This window comes from Berghia stephanieae, chromosome 12 (assembly GCF_034508935.2).
Source record: "Berghia stephanieae isolate SIO BIC M18660-M18661 chromosome 12, UCSD_Bste_1.3, whole genome shotgun sequence".
NCBI lineage: Eukaryota > Metazoa > Mollusca > Gastropoda > Nudibranchia > Aeolidiidae > Berghia > Berghia stephanieae.
In genome coordinates this window covers 33,361,605-33,371,604 of record NC_088371.1, presented here as the reverse complement: position 1 = coordinate 33,371,604, position 10,000 = coordinate 33,361,605, and the positions used below count along the sequence as shown (strand labels likewise).

At 39.9% G+C, this 10,000-nt stretch overlaps 1 protein-coding gene across 2 annotated transcripts in view; it reads right to left on the bottom strand.

The window, feature by feature from the left end:
- Positions 1-10,000, bottom strand: part of LOC144957834 (phospholipid phosphatase 1-like) — a gene marked incomplete at its 3' end in the record, with an annotated part of 45,184 nt that overhangs the window by 31,555 nt on the left and 3,629 nt on the right. Inside the window, 1 exon segment of one of the 2 annotated variants that reach the window (XM_078889294.1) lies at positions 5,221-5,349. 2 annotated transcript variants of the gene reach the window in all.

Genomic DNA, 10,000 nt, shown 5'->3' with positions numbered 1-10,000 from the left:
ATTTACAGTCCACAGCTTCTAGTTCTAGCAGTTTAGTATCACATTTTTGTTTATTACTATTTACAGTCCACAGCTTCTAGTTCTAGCAGTTTAGTATCACATTTTTGTTTATTACTATTTACAGTCCACAGCTTCTAGTTCTAGCAGTTTAGTATCACATTTTTGTTTATTACTATTTACAGTCCACAGCTTCTAGTTCTAGCAGTTTAGTTTCACTTTGACTGATTATCATTTGTTTTCTTTCGTTGCCAAAGACTTGTCTTTTGACGTCATTTTTTGGTCAGTGTCAGGCTAAAAGTTAACGATGGCTACGATTTCATCATCATCATCATTGCCTTTTTCACCCTGGGTCAGGGTATAGGCCACAGACAAACAGTTTCCATCCTTCTCTATCCTGAGCCAACTTTTTTATCTCATTCCAGGTCTTACCACTTCTCTGTATATCAGCTTCTTTAATTCCAGAAACTCTTCGGTCTCCTCAATAAAACATACAAACTCAACACAAATCTGATAGTTCTGGCTATAAATTCAATTTTCAACATCTTAACCATCCCGACTTAATACAGTTTTGAGGCGAAGGGTCACATATATAGTATGAAATTGACGTCACTCAGGTCTTAGTTATTGTTTTTTGCCATCCATGTTTTAAGTAATTCTCACTAAGCTGTATTAACCGGACTATAAACGTTCAAGTTTTCACATAGTTTTGTGTGTTGGTCCGTTATACTTCAGGATGGCAATGTTGTGAGCTTCTTGGCCAAGCGCAAACTATCTATAATCATTCAAAAAATGCTTCACACCCAACGTGTGCATATTATTATAAGCAAATCAGCGCACATTGGTTCACACCCTAATGAATAAATAAAATCGAATTTTTCTCGAGTCCTTTCTGTCTGCCAACTGTACTGTCAACCCTTATCGTATTACATTGAAAAAAGAAAATTGCAGGGCGCCATTGAATTTGTCCAAATAAAACCGCAAGCGAGACATACAAATATTACAAAGGAAACCAAAGAGCGAAATAACTTTTAATAGTATTCGTTCACCTTAACTCACTCATCCCTACCACCGACTATATCCGTAGTATACCCGAGGTTACTTTTACCCCATGCCTATTTTTTACATTTTTCTGTGTCAGATTATAGGGGCGTAGTATCAAAGCTTATGTTCTTAATGTTTACATGTTAATGGTAGTTGAATAAAAATATCACTGCACGTACTCACTTTTAATATATTTTTTCCAATTTTGAACAGTTGCAAAAATCTCTAGGATTGAGTGAGTTAACCCTCTCCTTACCAACTATAGGGAATGAGACTAGCGGAAGAGTAGCGTCCCTTGATTGGACGTCACCCATAGTCTGTGACGTCACCGGCGGAAAAGTTATTAGAGAGAGAACGTCATGTTGGTTGTGCACGGAAGCGAGGACGAGAGACGCATGCGCACAACCAACATGACGTTCTCTCTCTAATAAATTTCCTGCCGGTGACGTCACAGACTTTGGGTGACGTCCAATCAAGGGACGCTACTCTTCCGCTAATCTCGTTCCCTATAGGAATTTAAGTCTCTGGGATTGGTAAAAGTCACTTTACACTCATTACCTCGTTCAATTCAGGGTAAATGAATATAGATAGTGCCGGATAATCAAAGAATATGTCAGCTAATAGGAATTTCTGTGTACTGGATCTATTGCAACAGCGGGGTGGAGAGGGGGTGTGGGAGGGAGAGAGAGAGATAGAGAGAGAGGGGGAGAGAGAGGGAGAGAGAAAGATAGAGAGAGATAGAGAAATAGAAAGAAAGAGAGAGAGAGCGAAGAGAGGGAGAAAGAGAGAGAGGGAGAGAGAGGGAGAGAGAAAGACACAGAGATGAAGAGAGGGAGATAGAAAGATAGAGAGAGAGGGGGGAGAGAGAGAGGGAGAGAGAAAGACACAAAGAGAGAGAGAGGGGAAGAGAAACAGAGACAAGAGAGAGAGAGAGGGAAGAGAGAGGAGAGAGAGAAGAAGACAAGAGACACAGAGAGAGGGGAGAGAGGGGATTTAGAGAGAGTGAGAGAGAGAAAAGAAGAGAGGGGAGAGAGAGAGGGGGGGAGGAGAAAAGAGAGAAGGGGAGAGAGAGAGAAAGAGAGAGAAGAAGAGAGAGAGAGAGGGAGAAAGACACAAAGAGAGAGAGAGAGAGAGAGAGAGAGAGAGAGAGAGAGAGAGAGAGAGAGAGTTATGCCTTGTCGTACCTTTCCATCCACCCTCTTTATATTCCCATACAAACAACAATACTGTCGTACTCCAGAAAACCCATATTTTAAAATTTGGCCAGAAAATTCATCCTTCAAATATCGATCGATTTAAATGACCCTTATCTTGGCAAAAACAACTCTCAAACCTGGGAATTAACGAAGTCCCAGGTTTGAGAGGTTCTTGCCATGATGAGGGTCATTTAAATCGATCGTTATTTGAAGGACGAGTTTTCTGGCCAAATTTTATAATAATATAGTTTTTTTTTTTTCAATAGTACGGTAGAATATAATACCCATCATGCCTCAAATTCTTGTTTTCCTAATTAGGGTAAAATCGGGTAATTTCGCCGTTTTTTCACTGTCTCACTTCTGGCCTACCGTGGGAGGCCAGTTTGCCAATTGGGCAACCCAAACACTGACAATAAGTTTACCTGGCCAATCAATTATTTTTTTGTGAAGTGTTAACGTAGATTTATATTGTATTTTATTCATAAAAGTCCTTTTAAAACTGCCACTGTTGTCGGGTACATACATTCGCCTCACGTCGGGGAACTTCGCCACCACTGGCGGGTAACTTCGCCGCGAGATTTTGTACTTAGTTTTTCTCCCTACAAGACAATATGAGGAACAATTTCCATTTCTTAAACTCTTCTTGTCCTCAAATTTCTCTACATTATCCAATACTGCAATATTAACACATATTTATTGGCACTTGAATTGAGTGTGATGATGTATGTAAAGTGCCTTCCTGTGGATACATTACAATGCCAATCACAAGTTCATAGCCTGCTGCCCATCCATACCCGAGTCGACTGATTTGTGGTTATTAAACCCACTTACATATTTATTATTTACTTTTCTTAACTTAGTTATATTTTAGTGCTAACTCACAGCGTCTATTGCACACTAAAATCGTCTTTGGAATAATCATAGTATGATGATAGTGATGTGCGGCGAATTTACCCGAGAGTACCGGTGAATTTACCCGAAATTATAGATTTTTGAAATATTGTATTACAATTTTTAGAAATATTTTTCTGATGATAATATACACTGATAATGAAAATAAAATGGATATGGATGACCACAAAGTCAATACAACATTGATTTTGTGACCAGGGCCTTCACATTCAACTGCACAAACTAGGGGAACGTTAGTGTAGGGTTGCCTTTACAATAAAAAAGTCAAGGATGTCACAACATCTTGATTACTACATGTCACTTTAAAGTGCTATAACTCTTAAAGATTTCTCATTTGCTTCCTTCAAACTGAAGCAATACGTACATTCACATCTTGTCTTTTGAATATGGACTATTCCAACGTGAGGGGTGTAAGGATAAATGTTCACCAAGCATTATTTCTTGGGGGTGGAGGGTCGCGGCGAATTTCCCCGTCGGCGAACTTACCCGATTCTACCCTACACGGTTAAGTTAGGTTTTGCGTCGGCGTCATTCTGAGGTATGCGATGATTAGTTAGTTGGTGTCACGTGATGAGTTGTGGTGTAGTGTGCTGTGGTGCGGTGTTTGGTTTGGATGTGACGATGACGTACGGCAATCACTTCCGGGCGAATGGTACTACGCATTTATTTGGCCACACGACATGGCTAAAATTATTGCAAAGATTTAATTTGTCAAAAAATAAGGGTCACACAGGAAATTGTGTTTCTATTATTAGGTTTTAAAAAAAGTACTTTTATCTATTTTATTTTTCAAGAATGTTATTTTCTTCTTTATCTATAGGGAATGAGATTAGCGGAAGAGTAGCGTCCCTTGATTGGACGTCACCGGCGTAGAAGTTATTTGTAAACAAACCAACTACAAGCTACTTTTAAATCTGTTTTGAAATCTAATTCCCTATAGATAGTTCGAAGATGACGTCACTCAGGTCTTTGTTATTGTTTTTTTTTTTTTTGCCATCCGCGTTTATGAGTAATGCTCACTGAACGGTATTAACCCGACTAAAAATGTTCATGGATACACACAGTTTTGTGTGTTGGTCCGTTATACTTCCGGATGGCAATGTTATGAGCTTCTTAGCCAAGCAAATACTATCTATAGTTGATTTTTTATTTTTTTTTTTTTTTCGTGTCGTAAACCTGAAATTTCCGCCAATAAAGCAGGGAATGTCACACAATTTCTCTGGCCGACAGCGTGGCTCAACGGTAGGGTCTTTGCTTCTTACCCAAAAGGTACCAATTTCGACGAGCCGCCTCTTTGTGTGGCCTTGAGCAAGTCATCTTGCCTTAGCTCACTTTGCGGCGCTGCACTGCGCTGCGGCTGACCACTGGGTTATTCCAGTCTTCCCTTGAAATAGACCCTAAAGACAAACTCACTGGCACCAGCAGCTTCTAATGATGCTCACACCACTATGTTATGACGATCTATCCAAGACGCAAACTCATTACCGCACTGGTGCACAGTCGCGAACCCGCCCTGAAGCTTCGTCACAACGCACCGTTCAACTAGATGCTCTGCGGTTTCGGGCTTTTGACCACAACGGGTACATGTTGGACAACAGGTGGCAAGTCCCCACTGATGCAATGAGCGTGCCGTTAAGCGGGTTCTCGACCGAAGTCGATTGTCTGCCACCCAATGTCTCTCTCCTCTTGCTGGTGAAAAAAGCCTGGCAACTTCTCCCCCAGTTTCGAGGAGTCGATGTCCCCGCCCCTCGAGGGATTGAAAATTCGTCAAAGTCACTGGCAGCATCCTCTTATGGTTCTCACACTACTATGTTATGACGATCGACCCATTCAGCAAAGTCCGGTCCGCATTCGTGCACCGTCGCAAACCCGCCGGGTAGCATCGTCACAACACACCTTTCGACTAGATGCTCTGCCGTCTCAGGTTCTTGCCCACAGCGGGGACATATTGGACAGGTTGAAAGACCCCACCGATGAAGCGCACTTGCCGTTAGGCAGCTCCTCGACCGAAGCCGATTCGCAGCCACCCAATGTCTCCTCTTACTGGTATCAAAGCCTGGCAACTTCTTACCAAGCTTAGAGGAGTGTACGTCCCCGCCCCCACGAGGGATTGAATTCGTCCAAACCGACTTCCATCTCGTATGTGCAGCTCAAGACGTAGTCAGGGATTCTGCATACAAGGGCGAAACCAGATTGACATCAATGGCAGAGCTGCGTTGAACGTTAGAAAAATTAAAGGCACAGGCAAAGAAAAAAAAAGGGGAGAATCTTCATCACCAAAACAAAAGGAACGGCCGAAGTTTCGAACCGGATGACATCCAAAGCTGAAGGCTTTAATTTAGTCACTGGAATTCCGGTGCGGCTATGTGATCTTGTGGTATGACACTCGCTTTCGGATCGGAAGGTCCTGGGTTCGAGCCTCGCTCGGCGCATAGTTGAGTCCTTGGAAAAGTCCCTTTACTCACACTCTCTCACCGTACTCATGTGTAAAATGAGTACCTGGCTGTTAACAGCGTTGTCTCTGTCTGAAAAAATTATAACATCGCCTAACAGGCGTCATGTCCCGTCCTAAATGTTAAATGTTGCTGTTGGCCACATTTAATGGATATTGCGCTATTTAAAATCTCAATTTAAAAAAAAATTAATTCCGGACGTGTCCCCAATCTCTACAAGCGCTTGCGAGTACGCATTTGGAACAAAGTTCGAATTCTAAAATCACAACAACAAAAAATAAGCTTTTATATAGTGCAATATCCACAAAACGTGCTCAAAGCAATTTACAAGGGGTCCCTAGCCAACCGCAACACTTAACATGTAGGACGGGACATGACGCCTGTAAGGCGATTAATATTTTTTTTTCGGACAGAGGCAATGCTGTTAACGGTCTGGTACTCATTTTACACCTGAATACGGGGAGAGAATGTGAGTAAAGAGCCTTTTCCAAGGACCCAACTATGCACCCAGCGAGGCTCGAACCAGGACCCTCCGTTCCGAAAGCGGGTGTCATACCACTAGACCACATAGCCGCGCAAGAGCGTAAGAAATCCATTTTTCTACCCCTCAATCGATATCTCTGAATAAAAGACATAATATTCAAAACTATTTCAATAATACACTGATATAGATAGAATGAAGTTGACGTCACTCAAGTCTTTATTATTGTTGTTTTTTGCCATCCACATTTATCAGTAATTCTGAATAAAAGACATAATATTCAAAACTATTTCAATAATGCACTGATATAGATAGAATGAAGTTGACGTCACTCAAGTCTTTATTATTGATTTTTTTTATGCCATCCACATTTATGAGTAATTCTGAATAAAAGACATAATATTCAAAACTATTTCAATAATGCACTGATATAGATAGAATGAAGTTGACGTCACTCAAGTCTTTATTATTGTTGTTTTTTGCCATCCACATTTATCAGTAATTCTGAATAAAAGACATAATATTCAAAACTATTTCAATAATGCACTGATATAGATAGAATGAAGTTGACGTCACTCAAGTCTTTATTATTGTTTTTTTTTGCCATCCACATTTATGAGTAATTCTCACTAAACTGTATAGATAGTATGCAGATGACGTCACTCAGGCCTTTGTTATTGTTTTTGCCATCCGCGTTTGTGAGTTGTTCTCACTAAACTGTATTAACCAGACTATAAAAGTTCATAGTTACACAGAGTTTTGTGTATTGGTCCGTTATAGATAGTATGCACTTGATTAAGAAGCTCATAACATTGCCATCCGGAAGTATAACAGACCAACACACAAAACTGTGTGTATCCATGAACGTCTAAAGTCGGTTTAATACAGTTCAGTGAGCATAAATCATAAACGCGGATGGCAAAAAACAATAACAAAGACCTGAGTGACGTCATCTTCGAACTATCTCTAGGATGATCAATACAATTTAGTGAGAATTACTCACAAGAATGGATGGCCAAAAAGCAATAACAAAGACCCGAGTGACGTCAACTTCATACAATCTAGAAATATCTCTCCCAGTCGTCATAGCTACATCCACATTTTCTAGCAATGACTATGAAAAATGTTTTTTTCTCTTTTTGAGGAAAATTTTTGTCTAAAATCCAAGCCCTATCTCCACTGAGTAAAAATGTTTTTGAATTTTGAAAATCCATTCATAAATAAACAAGTTATGCAGTTTCAAAGGTGTCATTTATTTGGATGACCCGCAAAGAGGAAAAAAACGCGAAAATATGGGACGCTTTTTCGGCATTTTTTTCGGCCTTTGGTTGTATCTTGCGTAATAAGTGGATTAAAAGATTGAAACTTGAAGAGCAAATTAGGATGGTGTTTTGTAAAATACGGGAAAAGTACTCGTCATATTCATATGAAATTTTACAACCAAAAAGAAGAAATGTTCATGTATTACCTTGTCAGCGACAAAACCTACACGCCCGGTTGTTTTAGAAATATTTTACTCCAAAGAGTAAAAATCTATTTTTAACGGTCTTCTGGTAATCGCACGAGTTTTGTCGCTTGACATAATCTAAAATGACCTTTTTTCTAACTGTTTGCCAACTTTCAGTCATATTCATCGATAAACAGCGTCGTAATTAATTTTTTTTTAAAATAGCATATACGAAACGGCTTCGTCCCATATTTTGACGCGAATTCGGGCACTTCGTGAGCGAAAAAGAGGCCCAAAGATTTGTGCGGGATAGTCATTGCTACATTTCCCTTCAGGTCATCCTGACCGGTCTTGTTACGCATGACGTAAATGATGAGATTTACCGTGGTTACGCACGTGGTAATTAAACCCAATAATATCGATGAGAACGAAGGTCAGTGAGAAAAACAAAACACAAAACTGTGTGTATCCATGAACGTTTATAGTCGTGTTAATACAGTTCAGTGAGCATTACTCATAAACGCGGATGGCAAAAAACAATAACAAAGACCTGAGTGACGTCATCTTCGAACTATCAAAATATCTATGGAGAAACTGATAGTCAAAAATTTTGGCCAGAAAACTCTACCCTTCAAATTAGAATATCGATCGATTAAAATTTATGATCCTCATCTTGGCAAAAACTCTCAAACCAATGACGCAAAGAATGACTTCTTCGGAAGCCCCAGGATTGAGAATTTTTACACACTAGCTGATGAGGGTCATTTTAATCAATCGGCGATATAATTTAAAATTTGAAGGACGAGTTTTCTGGTCAAATTTTTTAGATACGTGTTTTTTTCCAGAGGACCTCGGATGATAATAACTTGTGAATTACAGATGATGGATGGACTGACATGGCAACTGGAGGGCTAGGCGTTGATTGGACAGCGTTACGGAAGTGGATAATTAATTGGCTAATAAGGTCCCGATAGCTCAGTTGGTAGAGCACTCGCTTCGCTTCACGTGCAAAGGGACCGAGATCGATCCCGGGTGCAGTCGAGATTATTTTTCTGACCCCCCCCCCCCAACCCCTTTCCACCCACCAGTTAATGGATAGCTGAGTCTGTTATAATTGGATAAAAGTACTTTACAATAGACTAACGTCCTATCCAAAGGATAAATGATAATGTGAAATTGAATGTAAGCTTCTATTTAATTACAAAAATCAGATGAAATGAACGTTTCGGGTTTCCCCTTTATACTATAGCATACTATTTCCTGCCAACCAATGTTTTATTTATTCATCTTAACTACGCCACTACCATATTATCTCATTCGGCTGTGGTGTTTCATTCATCCTGTTTTGTTGATAAAGGTGAAACCCGAAACGTTCATTTGATATGTTTTTGTAATAAGATTGAAGCTTACATTCAATTTCACATTATTATTTATTTCTTCGAGCTTCGAGCAGCAACATTAATATTATCCAAAGGATAGCAAGCAATTGCTATTGTGCGTTTCACGATATTGAAACCGGGATAAACTCCGGCTCTATTGGCCTTATGACTCTGAAGGACTAAAAATATTTGGCTAGGATGAACTGGTGGCAAACACTGGACCAATCACGTCAAAGGTTACTTAACTTATTTGTGGCATGACACTCGCCATTAGATCGGAAGGTCCTTGGTTCGAATCCCGAGCGGCGCATAGTTAAGTCTTTGGGGGAAAAAAGTGTAAATGTTGCTGCTCGAAGCTCGAAGAAATAAATAATAACGTGAAGTTGAATGTAAGCTTCAAATTAATTACAAAAACAGATCAAATGAACGTTTCGGGTTTCCCCTTTATCAACAAAACAGGATGATTGAAACACCACAGATGAATGAGATAATGTGGTAGTGGCGTAGTTAAGATGAAAAAAAAAGCTCTTTACTCACATTCCCTTACCGTATACTAAGTTGCAAAATGAGTACCTGGCCGTTAACAGCGTTGCCTCTGTCCGAAAATACATTGTAATATCGCCTAACAGTAACAGATGACATGTCTCGTTCTGCATGTTAAGAGTTGCTGTTGGCTAAGGAATCATTGTAAACCGCTTTGAGCAGAATTAGTTAATATTGCCCTGTATATATTAAAGTTCAGTTTATTTATGTTTTATCTAGTATGACCTGATGGCAAATAACATGTGAGCTTTTAAATAGCGCAAAATCCAAAAACGTGCTCAAAGCGGTTTACAAAGGGTACCTGACCAACAGCAACAAGCAGCATGCAGGACGAGATATGACGCCTGTTAGGCGATAATGTAATTTATTTTCCGATAGAGACAACGCTGTTAACGGCCATGTATTCATTTTACACCTGAGTACGATGATAGAATGTGAGTAAAGAGCCTTTTCCAAGGACTCAGCTATGCGCCGAGAAAGGCTCGAAACTCACAACATTGCCATCCGGAAGTATAGATAGTGTGGACTTCGGTGAGAAACTCACAACA